Here is a 19,487-nt window from a genome sequence, read left to right as displayed (position 1 = left end):
GCCGAGGATATAACTGCAGCTCTTTACTGGCAGTATATACGAGTAAATCTAAGACCTTGAAATTATAAGCATAAATGTTATCCAGATGATGAATTTGAATGTGGTTGATATGATTTCAAAATTCTAGTTGAGAACTGATTAGTTGATTTGGATTATGATTGAAAAATGATGATTCCTAAGTTTTGGTTGAAAAGCAATAAGCTGAGCAAAACCACAATGAGGATGAATGGGGCGAGTTCGTGTGATGATGTTCGTAACCGGAATGAGGATGAATGGGGCAAGTTCCTGTGATGATGTTCGTAACCGGAATGACGATAACCACTTTAGCAGATCACTATGAGATTAGTGGATTATGCTGACATATTGCTACTATTAACACTTGACCCAGTGGATCGAGTTAAGGGATGTCAAATAAAAAATCTGTATAATTGAAATTCCCATGGAGGACTGTTCTGATGGAAATTTTGGTCTAATGGACCATTATTGTGTTAAAGATATGAATGTTATGATCTGAAAGAATTGTTATCTGATGATGAGTTCTATATAAGGGATCTTTATCCCAGGATTTTGTTGGGTTCATCAGACTATAAGGAACCCCATAATCAGTTGGACCTTAAGGGAAAGAGTTGTCCTCTAGTTTGCGAGATGAGGACATCTCGCATTTTTTAAGCGGTGTAGGATGTAAGATTCCTCCCTCCTGCTTTTGTGTGCAGGTGGAAGAACCTCTCCTTCTGATCTTATAATTTCCCCTCTCAGAAATGAAAGAAAGATCCTGTTTTACTCTGAGAGAGAAAATGTCTAGAGGGAGGTAATTCAAAATTGAGATATTTTTGGATATAAAAATCCTCCTAGTGTCTAAAATGATTTCCCTTGAAAAAGAAATTCAAAAAGAACTTTCCAATGTGCAATTGGAATTAATTAAAGATAGGTATAAAAGACCTTAGCCTAAGGATCCAAACTTTTAGAAATTTTGAAATTATGCTCCAATTAAGGTTCCTATGGACCAATAAGATTAATCCAAATGTAGGGAGAAGATAAATTAAAGAATAAAAGAAAAACCCCCACAAATGAGTAAATGCTCACATAAGATGAAGAGTTGACTGAGTATAGTTAAAAATTAAGAGATATTTAGAGGAAATGATGCATTTTTAACACCTCATTGTGGGGATCTCCCCTCATGAAGGAGGTGCCTATTTCACATGTGTGGAGGAGTTTTAAACTCAAAAATAATAAGATATTTTTATCTCTCCTCTCTCCTGTTTCAACTAGATCCAAAAAGTAAGCTGAACTGACCTAAAAATGGTCAAAATTTGACCAAAGTGATCTGGAAAAATCTAGAATCCGTTTGCTTGGTTAGAGGCTCACTTTTTCCTATAAATAGAAGCCTCCCCCTTTATAAAAGCTTAATGGTGTTTATGCACTGTTACTCTCTCCTATCCTGAGCCATTTACATTGAAATTTTAAATAATTCAATTGTTTTTGGCCTAATCCTCCAAAGAAATTGGTGGCCACTCTTGCTTCAAACAAGAGTAGAACCCTCAATCCCTCAAGCCAAAGGAAAGCTCACAACTCCATGAAAGCTAAATTTTCTTACTTTTTTAATTTTAAATCTATGGTTTCTTGATTTGCTTGTTTTACACTTGCTTGAATTCAAATGCTATGCCTTTGAGAAAAATGCCACCCCCTTCTCTTCTTATAATTTAGCCTTTATTAATCCTAGAAAGATTAGTTAAATGATTAATCAAACTTTTCTTATTGTTTACTCTAAGTTGAATTCTGAAAATTGAGTAGATTAGAGTCCTATACATCTAGATTAGAGTCCTATACATCTAGATTGGGTTAATTTAAGTTGAAATTATAATGATAAAAATGAGAAATGGTCAGCCATACAAAGGAGGTTATGGTAAAATTTCCTAGAATTTTGTGGCAAAGAAAGTTTGTTTTTATGTTATTCGAAAAGAGTAATTCCCACCGTTTGTGCATTCTAAAAGAAATATTCTAATTACTCCATGTACATATTCACCTATGAATATGCATGGATATCACTTATATTAATTATTAAAATTAATTTCTATGCATAAAAAGATGCATAATGGAATTTTTTTTATTATAAAAGTGTTATTTTCATGAAATTTAATTTCAATGCATAAAAAGATACATAATGGAAGTTGTTTTTAATTATAAAACTGTTATTTTCATTAAATTTGATTTTATACATAGAAAGATGCATAAAGGATTTATTTTTATTTCAAAAGTGTTATTTTCATTAAATTTGCTTTTATGCATAGAAAGATGCATAAAGGATTTATTTTTATTTCAAAGTGTTACTCTCATTAAAATTGATTTTATGAATAGAAAGATGCATACAGGATTTATTTTTATTTCAAAAGCGTTATTTTCATTAAATTTGATTTGTGCATAGAAAGATGCATAAAGGATTTATTTTTATTTCAAAAGTGTTATTCTCATTAAAATTGATTTTATGCATAGAAAGATGCATAAAGGATTTATTTTTATTTCAAAAGTGTTATTCTCATTAAAATTGATTTTATGCATAGAAAGATGTATAAAGAATTTATTTTTATTTCAAAAGTGTTATTCTCATTAAAGTTGATTTTAATGCATAAATAGATGCATAAAAGGATTTTTATAAAAGTGTTATTCCCACTGAAGTTGATTTTTATGCATAAATAGATGGGTAAAGAATCTTTATATCAAAATTAGAATTCTCTTAAATTCTATGAAATAGATGTGAATGAATGGATGGATAGATGTGATGTGAATAGAGGTGATGTGATGTGAGGTGAATAGATGTGATGTTCATGGATGGATGGATGGATATGATGTGAATAGAGGTGATGTGATGTGAGGTGAATAGATGTGATGAGATGTGATGTGAATAAGATAGATGTGAATGAATGGATAGATGGATGTGATGCGAATAGAGGTGATGTGATGTGAGGTGAATAGATGTGATGAGATGTGATGTGAATCAGATAGATATGAATGGATGGATGGATGGATGTGATGTGAATCAAGATAGATGTGAATGAATGGATGGATGGATGTGATGCGAAAAGAGGTGATGAGATGTGAGGTGAATAGATGTGATGAGATGTGATGTGAATCAGATAGATGTGAATGAATGGATGGATGGATGTGATGTGAATAGAGGTGATGAGATGTGAGGTGAAGCAGATAGATGTGAATGAATGGATGGATGGATGTGATGTGAATAGAGGTGATGAGATGTGAGGTGAATCAGATAGATGTGAATGAATGGATGGATGTGATGTGAATAGAGGTGATGAGATATGATGTGAATAGATGTGATGAGATGTGATGTGAATCAGATGGATGTGAATGAATGGATGGATGGATGTGATGTGAACAGAGATGATGAGATGTGAGGTGAATAGATGTGATGAGATGTGATGTGAATCAGATAGATGTGAATGAATGGATGAGATGTGATGTCATGTGAATAAGGATGTAAAGGAATGATATGGGATGTGAGTGGATGTATGTGAAAGAATGGATGTGAATGTGTATGTGAAGAATGGATGTGAATATGTATGTGAAAGAATGGATGTGGATGTATGTGAAAGAATGGATGTGGATGTGTATGTGAAAGAATGTGATGTGGATGTGTATGTGAAAGAATGGATGTGGATGTGTATGTGATGTAGACGTGTATGTGAAAGAATGTGATGTGATGAAAAGAGATGTGATGTGACATGAATATATGTAGATAGATATGAATGTATGAATAGATTTGGTTAGTCGTATATAGGTGAACGATTGGATGGATGTGGATGAATGAGATGAGATGTGATGTGACATGAATATATGTGGATGTGAAGTGATAGATATGAATGTATGAATAGATTTAGTTAGTCGTATATAGGTGAAGGATTGGATGGATGTGGATGAATGAGATGAGATGTGTATGAATGAGATATGATGTGGATAGATGTGATTAGATGTTATGTGGATAGAATGTATGTGATGGGATGGTGATGAGAATGAATGCGATGGATATGAATGAATGTGATGTGAATAAATGAGATGTGATGTCATGTGAATTGAGATGTGAATGAATGTGATGTGATGAGATGTGGAGATGGGTAGATGCGAGTGAATGAGATCTGATGAGGATAAACGAGGAAAGATGTGATGAGATGAAAATGATGTGATTGGATGAGAATGGGAATACATATGAAATGGATGTGTTTTAAATAATGTGGATTAATGTGGAAAGACGAGAGTTCATTATAGAAACTGTATTTATGACCTGTTTTTAAATGACTATTTTATGTCAAGAATGTTGGGGAAGCATTTTGACCGTCTTGTGAATGAGGTCGTGGACCTAATCTGATAAAGTTACAACAGCTGACGGAGAGTCAATGGATGACATCTCGCGTAGCAAGGTCGGCCGAGGTCTTGACCAGCCTCGGTTTGATTTAAATGGTGAGCTTCTGGTACGATGTATGAGGGACCAAGGAAGCGGCCTATGAGTGAAGCACTAGGTGACCTGCGACGAAGGATCCTAGAGGGTGCTGACCATATGGTGCTCGGGCTCTGGGTCACCGAAGATGCCCACACGTGCGTCAGGGAAGATATTGGAACAAGGAGTAAGAGTTGTTTTCTGAATTCGAGAATAGATCTGGTTGATTGACCTTGCTGGTCCTCACAATGGATGAGTCCATGGCTCTTTTATATGAATCTGTTGGTTGATCTTGCTGATCTTCAACGGAGATTCCATTTTGATTTTTATAAATTAAAATATTGCTGGTTACTATGAGCTAGGAGCTATCGAAAAGGCCCTTGAGTGGACAAGTCATGAGCGTTTTGGTTGCCAATGATGCCATAGGTACACTAATGAAGGAAAAATTGGAAATTAGGATTCAACTGGATATTTTGGAGGATTATGGTCAGTGACACTATGGTTTCATTAAATGATTATTTTAAAGACAGTTGATTCTGTGAAAAAGGCAATTTCATATTGGGTGTGTAAGTGGTGTGACTAGTTTTAAGTTTGCATGAATATCCGGCTAGGGGGCCTGGGAACTCTTTTCCCTAGTACCCGGGACAAAACCTAGCCAAATTCTTAAATGGATCCCATCACTATAGTGGATTGGATGGGGTTAGGCTGGACTGATGGATCCCTAAAATGAGACTCAATTCTGTTATAGTACGATAGATGAAGTAAATCCCGGATAAAAATTATTCTATGGAAAAGAATCAACAGCTGTGCCTCTCAATGAGGAAAAAAGCGTTGGTCTCTATGATCCAAGTGCAATCTTTTCCTTGATCTGACTATGGGACTTACGGGTTTAGTCAGATCAGTTTAGTTAGTTAAGGCTTTTGACTACGTTAGAGTAAAATTATCCTGGAGGAATCGCCCGTGCTTTCTGGGCGAGGGAAGTTTTTCTGGGTTCGATTTTCGATGAACCGAGGGATTAGTCTCTTGTCCGGATATCCATGGGCGAGGCCCCGAGTGAGGGACCCTACCCTACGCAAGAAGTGCTACTTCCGCTGCTAGCACCCCTAAATTTGTTGCGCGGTGGGGACAGGGATCTTTCAAAAGTGGAGTCAAATCATCTTTTTTAAGAGAGAGAGAGAGAGAGAGAGAAACCCCACAACACAATGTAACCTACCCCAACACAGTAAAACCACCTCTGAGCCACGCGATGATGTAGGCCATGTGGTAGATGTATGTGTGAGCACTTTAGTCAAGGTCACGGGCACTTGTAGTAGCCTTGGACACATAGAGAGAGAGAGTATCAACTATGAGTCTAGGGACTTGAGGCACTGGTCGTGGACTACCAAGTAAGAGGAAAACTTGGTATAGGGTCCAGGTGTGCTAGGAGTATTCACTTGAGGGGAGGTGTTGAAATATACAAGTGAATAGGGTGTGTGCGGGAACAAGCCCTTAGCAAGAGGCTATAAAAGAGAATCTGTAAATGTGAGAGAAGCTATGAAAAGGTGAGAAGTATCTACTGGGAGAGAATAAAGGGTAGCATGAGGAGATTTAGGAGGTGTGGAGATATTCTGGGAAAAGGTGGAGTGAATCAAGGAAAAATCAGTCGGATTAGATGCTTGGATGTAGACTCTATAAATTGAGGCATTGGCCTAATGAGAATTTGTTGGTTTTTTATTATCCATGCCTACATTAAGTTATCAGTTAATTGCTCACTAATCACGTCTTAATTATTATCTAATCTCTTTTCTAGTGATGTTGATTCTAGCATTTGATCCACCATAAGTAATCACATTGCTGCAAATTTAACATTTTTTACTAGAACACTTTACCATAGGGGCTAGGCAGTTCAATGGGTGTCCTGAGAGGTGGAATGTGATCATTTGTGTTGTCAATTACCTCTCCAACATAAGCTTGTGTAGCACGTCTAAGGTTTGCTTCTCAACGTTGATGAAGTTTTGTGCATCTTTCCCTTGCCTCCTCTTGCGCTTGGAGCTTCTTTTGAGCGGCCCTTTGCTTGGTGTCTTTTTTGTCATGAGAATCACGTAAGGATTCTTCATAGTATTTCTTAAACTTACTACTATTAAGGAAACTGACAGTCTCAACTCTCTCAAGAGTCTCAATACATATAGTGGTATAACTTCACAAACCCTATATGGTCCTTTCTAGTGTATTTGAGATTTCTCTTTTCACTACAGACCCATACATACGTACAAGATCTCCTTCATTGATCTCCTTGTCCTTGAGATTTTGGGCAAACCACTTCTTTCTATCGTCCTTCTCAATTAGCATATTCTACATGGTGAGTTGTCTTTCCCCCTCGAGTTGTTCTAAAGAAAATAGCCAATTAGCCAATTAGCCAATTTATTACCATCAAGTCAGTTAGCATATTCTACACGGTGAGTTGTCTTTCCCCTCGAGTTATTCTAAAGAAAATAGCCAATTAGTCAATTTATTACCATCAACCTTTTCAATTATAGCTACCTTTAAGTTGGGGATCATAAACTCCCAAGGCATTAGTGACTTAAGTCCATACACCATCAACCTTTTTAATTATAGCTACCTTCAAGTTGGGGATCATAAACTCCCAAGGCAACCAATTGCAACTTTGTATGAGCTTAAACTCCCAGTCATTGCATTGAGCCTCCACAATCTTAGTTAAGATTCAAATAAGAACCTTGTTGGGGCTCTCCACTTGGCCATTGGCTTGTGGATGATACAGCATTTATTTGTAGTGTGCAATCATGAATGTACTAGTGAGATGTTGATTATGTCATTGATGAAGTGTTTACCTTAATCGCTCACCAACTCAAATGGGCATCCAAAGTGTGTAATGATGTTTTTGTAAAGAAATTTAGCCATTGCTATAGCATTTACTTTCCTTAAATCTCTTTCTTTGACCCATTTGGTAACATAATCAATGGCAACAATGATGAAGCATGCATGTGTGCCACGGGTAGCAGGTTTATTGGCTTGACGAAATCTTAGCCCCCTTTCTCAAAAGTTTGGTCAACCCTGACATGGTACAATGGCATCATGTCTTTATTTTGTGGTTTCGCACAACATTACCACTCATCAACCCTTGACAAATAATGCACAGTCCTTGAAAAGCATTGGCCACCAGTACCTCAAGTGGAATATTTTCTTGGCTATAATTAATGTCGTAAAATGTCCACCTCCTACCCCCTTGTGTGTCAGTTCCAAGATCATGAGATATTCATCTTCCCTAAGACAGTGTCTAAGAATGTCATCTCTACCTCTTTCATAAAGAGTTTTAAAAATAAGTTGGTAAGGTTTGCTCTCTTTTAGCAACTTTCTTACTAGATCCTTCTGTAACTCCTTCCCTTCTAGAAAATGATTAGCTAGAAGGTTGACAATTTTCTCACTCCATTGCAGAATAGCCTCTACCTTGAATAGTGTAGCATCTAGTAAATCATCATTAACTTTTGTTGGTGCTTCACCATTAGGGATGTGAGATAAATGATTAGCCATGACATGTTTCTTGCTAGGCCTCAAAGCCATTGTAAAGTCAAATTCAAGAAGAATCAACAACCACCTAGTGATTCTTCTTGTGGAACATGGTTTGTTCACAAGATACAACAAGGCTTGATGATCAGCATAAAATACAAATTTGTTAGTAAGAAGTTAATCCCAAAATTTCTTTACATTTCTAACCCTTCATGCTAAATGGTAGTACAATTTATTTTAGCCTCGTCCAGTTCTCCCACCTTGCAAAACTAATAGGGTAGTCCAACTTGTGTTCTCTTGGCTATGCTAGGATGCATCCAATTGCAAAGTTTGAGGCATCAATGTGCACATGGAAGATGACATCCTAGTTGGGTGCTTGCAAACAATAAGTTTTGATTTAGCATGCCGTAAAGCTTGTTAACAATCATCGGTCCATACAAATACAATCAATAATAGCTTGTACAAAGGACGATCTATCTCTGCATAGAAAAGCAAAAACTAATGATAGTAGTCGACATGGCCCATGAATCTTTGGACTCCCTTGTAGTTTTTTAGTGAGGGTAATTCCAAGATGATCTTTATTTTTCTCTCATTAGTAGAAATCCCATTTTTGGACACTATATGACCAAGAATAACTCCATGCTTCACCCAAAATTGGCAGTTGTAAGGGTTTAAGGATATGCGGTAAAATCTACACGTTTTAAACACACTTTTTAGGCATGCTAGGTGCTTTTTCCAAGTCAAATGAATGCACAATTCATCCAAGAAAGCTTGAAGAAACTTTCTTAAGACTTCCTTAAAAATAGTATTCATAAGTCTTTAGAATGTGGCTGGTGTGTTGGTTAGGCCAAATAGCATAACTCAGTAAGCATACACACCCTATTCAGAGACAAAAGTTGTTTTGGCTTAATACTTAAGTACAATAGAAATTTGATTATAGCTTGAGTATCCATCCAAAAAGCTATAAGCCTCCTTGCCTACCACCCATTCAAGCACATGTTCCGAATATGGCAAGGAGTAATGATCTTGCGCATGGCAGTATTCACTTTCTTAAGATCGATACATACTCTAAGTTTTCCATTTTTCTTAGGCACAATTACAATGGGTGAGATCCATTTTGAGTGTTCAATCTCATAGATGAATTTACACTCAATGAGCTTATCAATCTCCTCTTTCACAATGTTTACATATTTGGGATTCATCAAATAGGGTCGGTGTTGGACTAGTTTAGCATTGGGTACCATGGGGATGGTGTGTTTACCACCTCTGTGGGAACTCCTTTCATGTCATGGTACGCCCATGCAAAGTAATCCCTAAATTCCTTAAGGAGAGCAATAAGCTCAACCTCCTCTACCTTGGTGAGGTCTTTAGCAATGTAGATTGGCTTAGAATCTTCTCCAAATTCTACCAAGTCTACCTCCTTCACTTCAACAAGTCCATCTTAGACTCTGCTCTCCTCACTCATAGGTCCTCATTTTGTAATGTCAAACACTAACTTATAATCCCCTATGATGTATGATTTATACTGCTCTGGTACCAACTCTGGTACCAAGCGTAAGTCAGGTTCTTGTTCTTTCTGTTTCTTAACTACTTTGATAGCCTTAGCCTCAGCCTCTCATTTCTTTGGTCTAAGGCATGGTTTTGGTTCCTTCAGGCCAAATTACTAAGTTTGGGTTAGCTAGATACTTCTACTTATGCTATATATCGATTGGGGGTAGTCCACAATACATGACTTTTTGTAACTCTTCTCCTTGATTGTCTATAAACTTTTGATGAATGTCTATAGCATCAATGTACTAAAAGCCATTGGGCCATTGTTATTTTTTCTTGAAACCTCCTATGCTTGTTTATCTTATAATGCTTTTGTTTGTTTTGTTTACTTATATCAATTTTTCTTGGTCTGCTTCTACTCATGCACATTTTGTAAGATTCCTCCCTAGCCCCTCAAGATGTCCAGTATCTTCCCCTATAATCAATCCCCTTTTTAGAATAATAAAAGATCTTGTTTCTATCTGTTTTGGCCTAGAGAGAGAAAATGTTTTAGAGAGAGGTGACTCAGTTTTTAGATATATTTATATGAAAAAATATCCTTTCTTATTAAAATAAATTCTCCCGAAATAGAATTTTAAAAAGAATTTCCTAAGGTGCATTAGAAATAAATTATAATCTGCTAAAAAGACCTTAGCCTAAGAGTCCACATTTTCTGAAAATTTTGGATTAAGGTTTTGAGGGGCCAATCAGATTAATCCAAATGTAGGGAGGAGATAAATTGAAGAAATAAAGAAAATCTCCCCAAAAATGAGTAAATACTCACATAAGATGAAGAGTGGATAAGGACCAAAGAAAATGCTAAAAAATGAATTTTTGACACCTCAGAGTGGGGATTCCCCCTCATGAGGCAGGCACCTATTTCACATGTGTGGTGGAGTTTTAAACTCTCAAATAATGAGATATTTCATCTCTCCTCTCTCCTAATTCAAGTCTAGTTCCAAAAAGTAAGCTGAAATGACCCAAAAATGGTCAAAAATTGACCCAACTGATGTGGAAATTTCTAGAATGAGTTTGCTTGGTTAGAGGCTCACTTTTTCCTATGAATAGAAGCCTTCCCCTTTGTAAAATCTTAATAGTGTTTATGCACTATTGCTCTACTCCTCCCCAGAGCCAAAAACATTGAATTCATTTGATAATTCACTTGTTTTTTACTAATTCCTCTACAAAGAATTGGTGGCCACTCTTGATCCAAACAAGAGTAGAACCCTCAATCCCTCAAGCCAAAGGAAAGCTCACAAAACTCCATGTAAGTTAGAAATTCTACTTTTCTTAATTCTAATCTATGGTTTTTTTGAATTCTTGCTTTTTAATGTGATTTTGGATGTTAAGCCTTAATGAAAAGGCTTCCCCCTTCTCTTCATTTAAAATTTCAGCCTTTCTTTATCCTAAAATGAATAACAAATAAATTGATTTAATCTTTCTTATTGTTTACTCACTTGAAAGTTAGAATTGAGTAGATTAGAGTGTTTTACTTCAACTTGGATTGGGATATTTATAACGTAAAAATTGAGAAATGGTCAGCCACCATACAAAGGAGGTTATCGCAAATTTTCTTAAATTTTGTGGAAATAAGTTTTATCTTTATGTTATTCAAAAAGAATAATCCCCACCGTTTGTGCATTCTAAAAGGAATTCTTTTTAATTTAAACGTGTTATTCCTATTAAATTGTTTTTTTTGCATTAATAGATACATAAAAGGATTTTCTTTTATATAAAAGTGTTATTTTCATTAGATTCAATTTCTATGCATAGAAAGATGCATATTGGATATTTTTTTATTATAAGAGTGTTATTTTCATTAGATTCAATTTCTATGCATAGAAAGATGCATATTGGATATTTTTTATTATAAAAGTGTTATTTTCATTAGATTCAATATCTATGCACATATTGGATATTTTTTAATTATAAAAGTGTTATTTTCATTGGATTCAATTTCTATGCATAGAAAGATGCATATTGGATATTTTTTTATTATAAAAGTGTTATTTTCATTAGATTCAATTTCTATGCATAGAAAGATGCATATTGGATATTTTTTATTATAAAAGTGTTATTTTAATTAGATTCAATTTCTATGCATAGAAAAATGCATATTGGATTTTTTTTTCTATGGATCTCACAGTTGGTATCAAAGCGCTGTTGTAAACTTTTGAAACAGCAGCAGAAATTGCTCAAATTTTTTTAAATAAATCTGGGAAAAAAATATTTTCACTTGCTAAGATTATGTTTGAAATGAATTCATAAATTGAAAACTCATAAATTGAATTAGATTTTTAGATGGATACCCCAAATTTTTCTAGCATTCCTGGACTTTCCCAGAGTCAGGACATGATCGCCTTTGCATTCGAACATCTCATCAACTCCGCTACAACCCGAGTAAGCAAAGTGAGACTTGCCCGTCACTTTGAGGATCTAAAATTTCCTGATCCAGTAGAGCGACGTCAGTATATGTGGTTCTCTAGAGGAAGATGTATAAACGTCAATACCAATAAACGTCAGAGACTTAGGTAGAATATCTCGCTAGCCATGATTTTGATAAGGCTAGGAGTTGATCATTATGTACAACTCTTTAATCATTCACCTCGGAATTTTAGAATTGCTTGCCATATTTTTAGACTTCTTAGCCACTTTATTCCTAGGAGTAGAATTACAGCACCTCTACCAGTGATTGAGGCAGTGACTTTTGGAGCCAAGATGCTCTATGTATATATCAAAAACTTTTGATAATAAATAAATGACTTTTTGCAAATCATTCCAAAATTTTTTCATGGTTGTAAATATTAATTAGCAAAATTATCAAAGTGAATCTTGTTTTTAATAATTATGATGGAATAATTATTGTGTAAGAAATAAATCTCAAAAATTAAATAGTCATAAATCTAATGACGAAGTTAAGTTGAAAAAAATCTCGTTTTGTCAGAATCATGAGGCACGTGGCCTGTGCTAGGCAACCGGATCCTCTTATTACCCGATGAAGCATTAGATCCGGACATTCGTAAAGCCCTGCATCGATCCAAATCTGGTTCATTTAAGGGTGAACGGGAACAGTTAGAAGAAATAGTGGAAAAATGGATTAAGGCCATGGAAGAGTACTTTGATGTAATCGGCTACAATGAGAGGAGCAAGATGGAAGAGTACTTTGATGTAATCGGCTACTTTGATGTAATCGGCTACAATGAGAGGAGCAAGATGGCTCTCGCCAGATTAAAGATTGTGGAAACAGCCAGGGTCTCATGGACGAACCATTGTGAGACAAACCATCTCGACAGAAATACCCAAACCTGGTCAGATCTTAAAGCATACCTCAGGAAAAGGTTATGTCTTGGAAACCAAAATGAATGAATTCTTGGAATTAAAATAGATTAACCAGACAATTGAAGAGTACCATCAGGCATTTGCCCTTCTCCTCAAATATTCTCCACTTTTGGATGAAGAGCAGTTGATAGCCAGATTCATTCAAGAAACAAGCCCAACTATGAGTCATGTACAATTTATGTTAATGACAAGTTGCATCTAGTTGAAATCAAGTTGCATCTAGTTGAAATCAAGTCTAGAAAAATTATTGCAAGAGAAGAGAACATAGATCCTGTTACCTGCATCCATACAAACAGACAAAACATTTGGTTACCTATCTAGGGATAACTGTTGCTTGGATTATAATAGTGATTGTACTATAAGGATAGAGTGACCTCTATAGCATGTGGATAGATCCTTTGACACCTGTAATATATACAGGTGTCAAAGGATCTATCCACATGCTATAGAGGTCACTCTATCCTTATAGTACAATCACTATTATAATCCAAGCAACAGTTATCCCTAGATAGGTAACCAAATGTTTTGTCTGTTTGTATGGATGCAGGTAACAGGATCTATGTTCTCTTCTCTTGCAATAATTTTTCTAGACTTGATTTCAACTAGATGCAACTTGTCATTAACATAAATTGTACATGACTCATATCTAAATAGTGTGTGCACTTGCTTATTAGAGTGGAGTTAGATGACTGTTTAACTTGTTTCTTAGAACAAGCAGCCGTGAATTGGGTGGAGCATTACATGCATGTCTTGGGATCAAAGGTAGCACATCACATCTTTGTCCAGGACAAATTACCGTACAAACATGCCTCTCCATATGGGATGGGTACTACATCTCCTTGAGGAAGACTCTGTGGCAACATCCACTATAGTGTAGGTTTCTTTTACTGGAATTAGATGGGCAACCTTGGTTAATCTGTCAATTACCACAAAAATGGAGTTGTAACCTGATTGCACTGACGGTAATCGAGTAACAAAATCCATACTAACACATTCCCACTTCATCTATGGAATGTCCAAAAGGGATGCGACTTTCCTGGCATCTTAACCCTTTCTGCCTTGACTCTTTGGCATATTAGATTTTGCAAAGAGTTGGTGCTTCCTTAGGATCTCAAGAACTCTCCTGACATGAGCTTCGTCAGCTGCATTCTTTGAGTAAATCAGAATATCATCAAAGAAGACAAGAACAAAATCATCCAAGTATTCTCTGAGAATGTTTTGCATTAATCGATTGAATGTAGATGGGGCATTTGTCAATCCAAACAACATGACAATGAATTCACAATGCCCATACTGAGTATTGATGGCTGTCTTTGGGATATCTTGCTCATTAATCCTGATCTGATAGTACCCTGATTTGAGATCTATCTTTGTGAAGATCTCGGCTCCACTTAGCCTGTCTAGAAGCTCATCAATTCTGGGGATAGGATACTTATTCTTAACTGTCAGCTGATTGAGATCCTTTGGATTATGGTATCCAATTAAGGTTCCAATGGGCCAATTGGATTAATCCAAGTGTTGGGATGAGATATATCTAAGAGAATTAAAGAAAATACCCAAAAATGAGTAAATACTCACATGAGATGAAGAGTTGACTGAGTACAAGGTTTATAAGTTAAAAATTATGAGATATTACTAAAAAAATGAGATATTTTGGAATAATGATACATTTTTGACACCTCGATGGTAAGGAGAGGGGGACTCTTGAGATAGGCACCTATTTCACATGTGTGGAAGGGTTTTTAATTCAAAAAAATTGTGATATTTTTATCTCTTCTCTCTCCTAGATCAAACCAAATCAAAAAGGGAGCCAAGCTGGTCCAAATCTTGTACAAATTGAGTCAAACTGAGCCTGAAAAATTCTAGAACCCAGTTGGACTTGGTTAGTGGCCTCCCTAACCTATAAATAGACCCTCATTCATTTGTAAAAAAATATTGGAGCTATATTATGCCAGTATTATATTAAAATAATCATATTTTCTATTATCCCTTAAATTTTCCTCTCTCTTGGGAGCTTGGAGTTCTTGGAGTTGCTCTTCTCCTCTTGGTGGACCAATTGATTGGTCGGGGGCTTCACTGCTAATAGAGAATCAAGCCAAACATGGAGGTAAAATCAAATTTTTATTTGGTTTAATTCAAATCAAGCTTTCCCTTAAAGTCTTAATGCTTAATTAAGAGAAATTTAATCTTTATGCTTATTTGTAATGCTTTCTTTAACTAAATCTCTCTCTCTAAAAGAATAGCCATCTTTATGGATAAATCCCTTGAAAAAGGATGCTTCTCAATGATAGTCTCTTAATTCAAAGCTAAACTCTAAGCTTGATAAGCTAAAGATTAAGAAAATGGTATTTTTATGATTTTGTGTTAACAAAATAATGGTTATTTCTTTTAGATTATTTATAATTAGTTAAAAACTACTCTGATTGACTCCAAATGAGAAATAGATTATCCTATCAATTTGGAAAAAGAGAAATAATTGAATGAGGTTAATCTAGTGGGATAATCATAATTAAGTTTATGATTATGGTTAAAATCATGATTTAAATTCATAGTTTGATTTTAAGCATAAAAGAGGAACTACTATCATATTTTCATTACAAGCTTTTATACTTTTAAAAAAAATAGAGAATTATCAGTAATAGCAAACGAAGCTTTAGCAAAATTTTCAGAAAACAATACATATCTTATTTTTATGCATAATGCTAAAAGAGGACTTCCTACCATATTCTAGGATTGGACATCCTATGCAAAAAGAATGATTTTCATCATATTCATGAGAAATTTTTTTTGTAATTATGCATAATTAATTGATTATGAGAAAAGAGTAAATTTTGGTAAATTTATTTTTATACAAAAAGAGGAATTTCCATGATATTTGAGATCCAAGTAATTAAATGGTAAAAGAGAATTTTTTGGCATAATTCAAATTATGAGTATTTATCAAAAGTAAAATTTGAGCATTATTAAATTTTTTGGGAAATATGGGTAGAATTGGTTTTTGTAAATCCCATGAATCTTTTACTCAAAAAGAAGAATATTGAATATATTTCAACTGAGAAATTTGAGAAAGAATCTGAAAATATCAATCGAGAAAAAGTACCTTTAACTAGGCCAAGCAATTGGCAGGAACTTAGAAAAGTCCTATCAGTATATTGAAAGTAGAAAACAGTACTAAACGTGGATGTGATAAGATGTGATGTGGATTAGAATGAATGTAAATGAATGTGATGGGATGTAAATGGATGCGATGTGATTAGATGAGATGTGAATGTGATGTGATGAGATGTGAGTAGATGTGATGAGATGTGGATGAGATGTGATGTGATGTAAATGGATGTGGATGTGAATGTGAGGAGATGTAAATGAGATGTGATGATATGTGAAAGGATGTGATGTGATGAAAATGGATGAGAATGAGATATAATGTGATAAATGTGCATGTGAATGAATGAATGGATGTGGATGAATGTGATGAGCTGTGAATGGATGTGGTGTGATATGGATAGATGTGGATGTGATGTAATGTGGATGGAATGAATGTAATATGATGTGGATAGTGAACGAGATGTGATAAGATGAGGATGGATGTGATGAGATGTGAATCAATTCTTCAGTGGATATACCCATGCATGCCTTGAGTAATCATCAATGAAAGTCACGAAGTACAAGTGTTTACCAAATGACGGAGTTTGCATAGGCCCACATACATCACTATATGTACAAGTTGCAATTTGCGATTGGCCCGCATAGAACCATCCTTTGGAAATGCAGAACGTTGCATTTTGCCCAAAATATAGCCTTCACAAACATGTTTCAATGGTGCCTCAAGAGGGGGCAATGAAGCAACCATATCAAATTTATGCAAACGCAGCAAACTACCAAAGTTCAGATGACCAAAACGAGCATGCCATAGTTTTGCCTTTTCATCTGAAACTGCCTTTTCATCAGAAATTGCATTTGCTTAATCTTCCACACACTTGTCATAAGAATTTAGCCTATACAGCCCACGAAACAAGGTGCCAGATACAATAATCGTATCACCAGAAGTCAAATCATGAGCAGTACATCTATCATCCACAAATTTGACTACAAGTCCAAGTCTAGCAAGCGCGCAGAGAGAGACAATAAATTCTTCTTTATCCCTGGCACATACAAAGCATCTGAAAGTGTGAAAGCGCTGCCATTTGCAGCAGTAAGCATAATTTTACCAATGCCCTTCACTGGGTAAGAAGCATTATTGGCACATGTGACAGTATTCCCATTAGGGACAGCCTCAAGAGAAGTGAACATATAACGATGCGAGGTAATGTGCTTTGTAGCACCACTGTCAAAATACCATACATGAGAGTCAACAGAAACTGCCAAACATGCATCATGTATAGATGGGTCATACTGGCAATACACGCTAAACGCCCATTCTGTATCTTGCACAACATTTGCAGAATCTGCATTTGTAGAAGCATCCGCTATTGTGGCTGCATTTGACTCTTTCTTCTTTGCCTCTTTAGCCTTTAGCTTAGGGCAATTCTTAATGACATGATCAGTTGCCTTACAATAGTTGCACCTCATTTTTTTCTTGCCTTTATCAAGTTGTTGCAGACCTACTAATAGGAGAAGAAACAGTGGAAGGGGCTGCCTTACCACTTCTTCTCTGCTGGGCAGCAACAAATGCCTGATCAACTACACACTACCTAGCCCTGTTTTGCTTGGACTGTGCTTCTTGCAAAAGCTTGTTGACTAAAGTATCATACTTGACAACATTAGGTCTGTCCTCAGTATAACAAGTCTCTTCACGTGGAAGCAAAAGTCTGATATGACTCAGGTAAAGCATCAAGAACAGTCTGCACAAGAGAATGATCAAGAATAATCTCACCTGTAGAAATCAATTGTTCCTTGAGATCTTTAATCTCAACAAGAAAAACATTCATGTCATCATCTTTCTACATAATCTTTGATTCTAGCTCTTTACGCAGGTAAGAGATTTTTGCCTCGTTTACGACCTGCATACAAACCAGCTAGAATATCCCAAGCCTGTTTTGCTGTTTTAGCTGAACGAATATGTGGGGTGATGTTACGTTTGACAGAAAGTGCAATCAAGGCATGAGCCTGCGCATCTTTACCATCCCAACGAGCTTGTTTAGCAGTGGGTAAAACATCAGCAACAGTAGAGCTGCTAGAATCTACAACATCCTCAACAGATCCTACATCCAAAGAACCTAGACGTACATCCATACCCTGCACAATGTTCCACACTCCTTTTGCAACCAAAACATGCTGCATCATATATGCCCAAAGTGGGTAGTTGCTGTCTCCATCAGTAGATAACATGCGAAATACATCATTACTGTTATCAGCCATGGCCACTGACTGAAACTGATGCAAAAGCTACCTGTAATGAAGCAAAGACTGAACAGAAAACAACTTGTGCTATGTAGCATGGCCCACAATAGAATACGTATGCCTGTTTTGCAGAAAACTGCACTGTCAAAATTTCTGCACAAAATGACGAAAACACTTGTGTAGAACTTGAAATGCAAAAACGGAGCCCGAAACGACCTCAGATGCAATTTCTGAGAGCCCTAAGCCGTATGGGCTTATTTGCAGAATATAGGGACCTGCAAGCGCTCGTGAAAGCTCACCTCAATCGGAGAACGTGAGTCGGAGGGTGCTGGCAGTGTAGCCCTGGGAGCCGATGCCTGCTCTGATACCAATTGTTGGAATTAGGGTTGCAGGAAAGCACACAAAGCTTGAAAAAGAAGAAGCAAGAATGCACACAACACAAAGTATTAGATTGTGTCAATGTACAAAAGATAAGTTAGCCCTAGAATGATGGACGTATATACAAGCCGGGGAAAAAAACCTCCTAAAGAGGGAAAAAGTGCCCCGACGGTCCTAAGTGTGTTCATACACATCACTGCCTATATATATGGCAACATTGCTGATCTTCAATGGAGAGTCCATCTGGATTTTCTTAAGTGAATATATTTCAGGGTACTATGAGCTAGGAACTATTGAAAAGGCCTCTGAGTGAACAGGTGGTGAGCGTTCTGGTTGCCAATGATGCCATAGGTACACCGATGAAGGAATGATTGGAAATTAGAATTCAAGCTGAATATTTTGGAGGATTATGATCAGTGATACTATGGTTTCATTAAAATATTATTTTAAAGACAGCTGAATCAACAGGCAATTTCATATTGGTTGTGTAAGTGGTGTGACTATCTTTGAAGTTTGCTTGAAGCGCCGACTAGTGGGCCTGGGAACTCTTTTCCCTGGTACCCGGGGCAAAACATAACCAAATTATGATCAGTGATACTATGGTTTCATTAAAATATTATTTTAAAGACAGCTGAATCAACAGGCAATTTCATATTGGTTGTGTAAGTGGTGTGACTATCTTTGAAGTTTGCTTGAAGCGCCGACTAGTGGGCCTGGGAACTCTTTTCCCTGGTACCCGGGGCAAAACATAACCAAATTTCTAACTGGATCCTATCACTACAGTGATTGGGCGGTTGGCTATGGGATTGGATGGGGTTAGGTTGGTGGATTGATGGATCCCTAAAAATGAGACTCAATTCTGTTAAGTTACGATAGTTGAAGTAAATCCCGGATAACCCTTGTTCTATGGAAAATAATCAATGGATGTGCCTCTTGATGAGGAAAAAAG

This window comes from Cibotium barometz, chromosome 16 (genome assembly GCF_041138505.1).
Source record: "Cibotium barometz isolate CiBa-2024 chromosome 16, ASM4113850v1, whole genome shotgun sequence".
In the NCBI taxonomy this organism is placed as follows: Eukaryota; Viridiplantae; Streptophyta; class Polypodiopsida; order Cyatheales; family Cibotiaceae; genus Cibotium; species Cibotium barometz.
Note: the sequence above shows the minus strand (reverse complement) of the source record.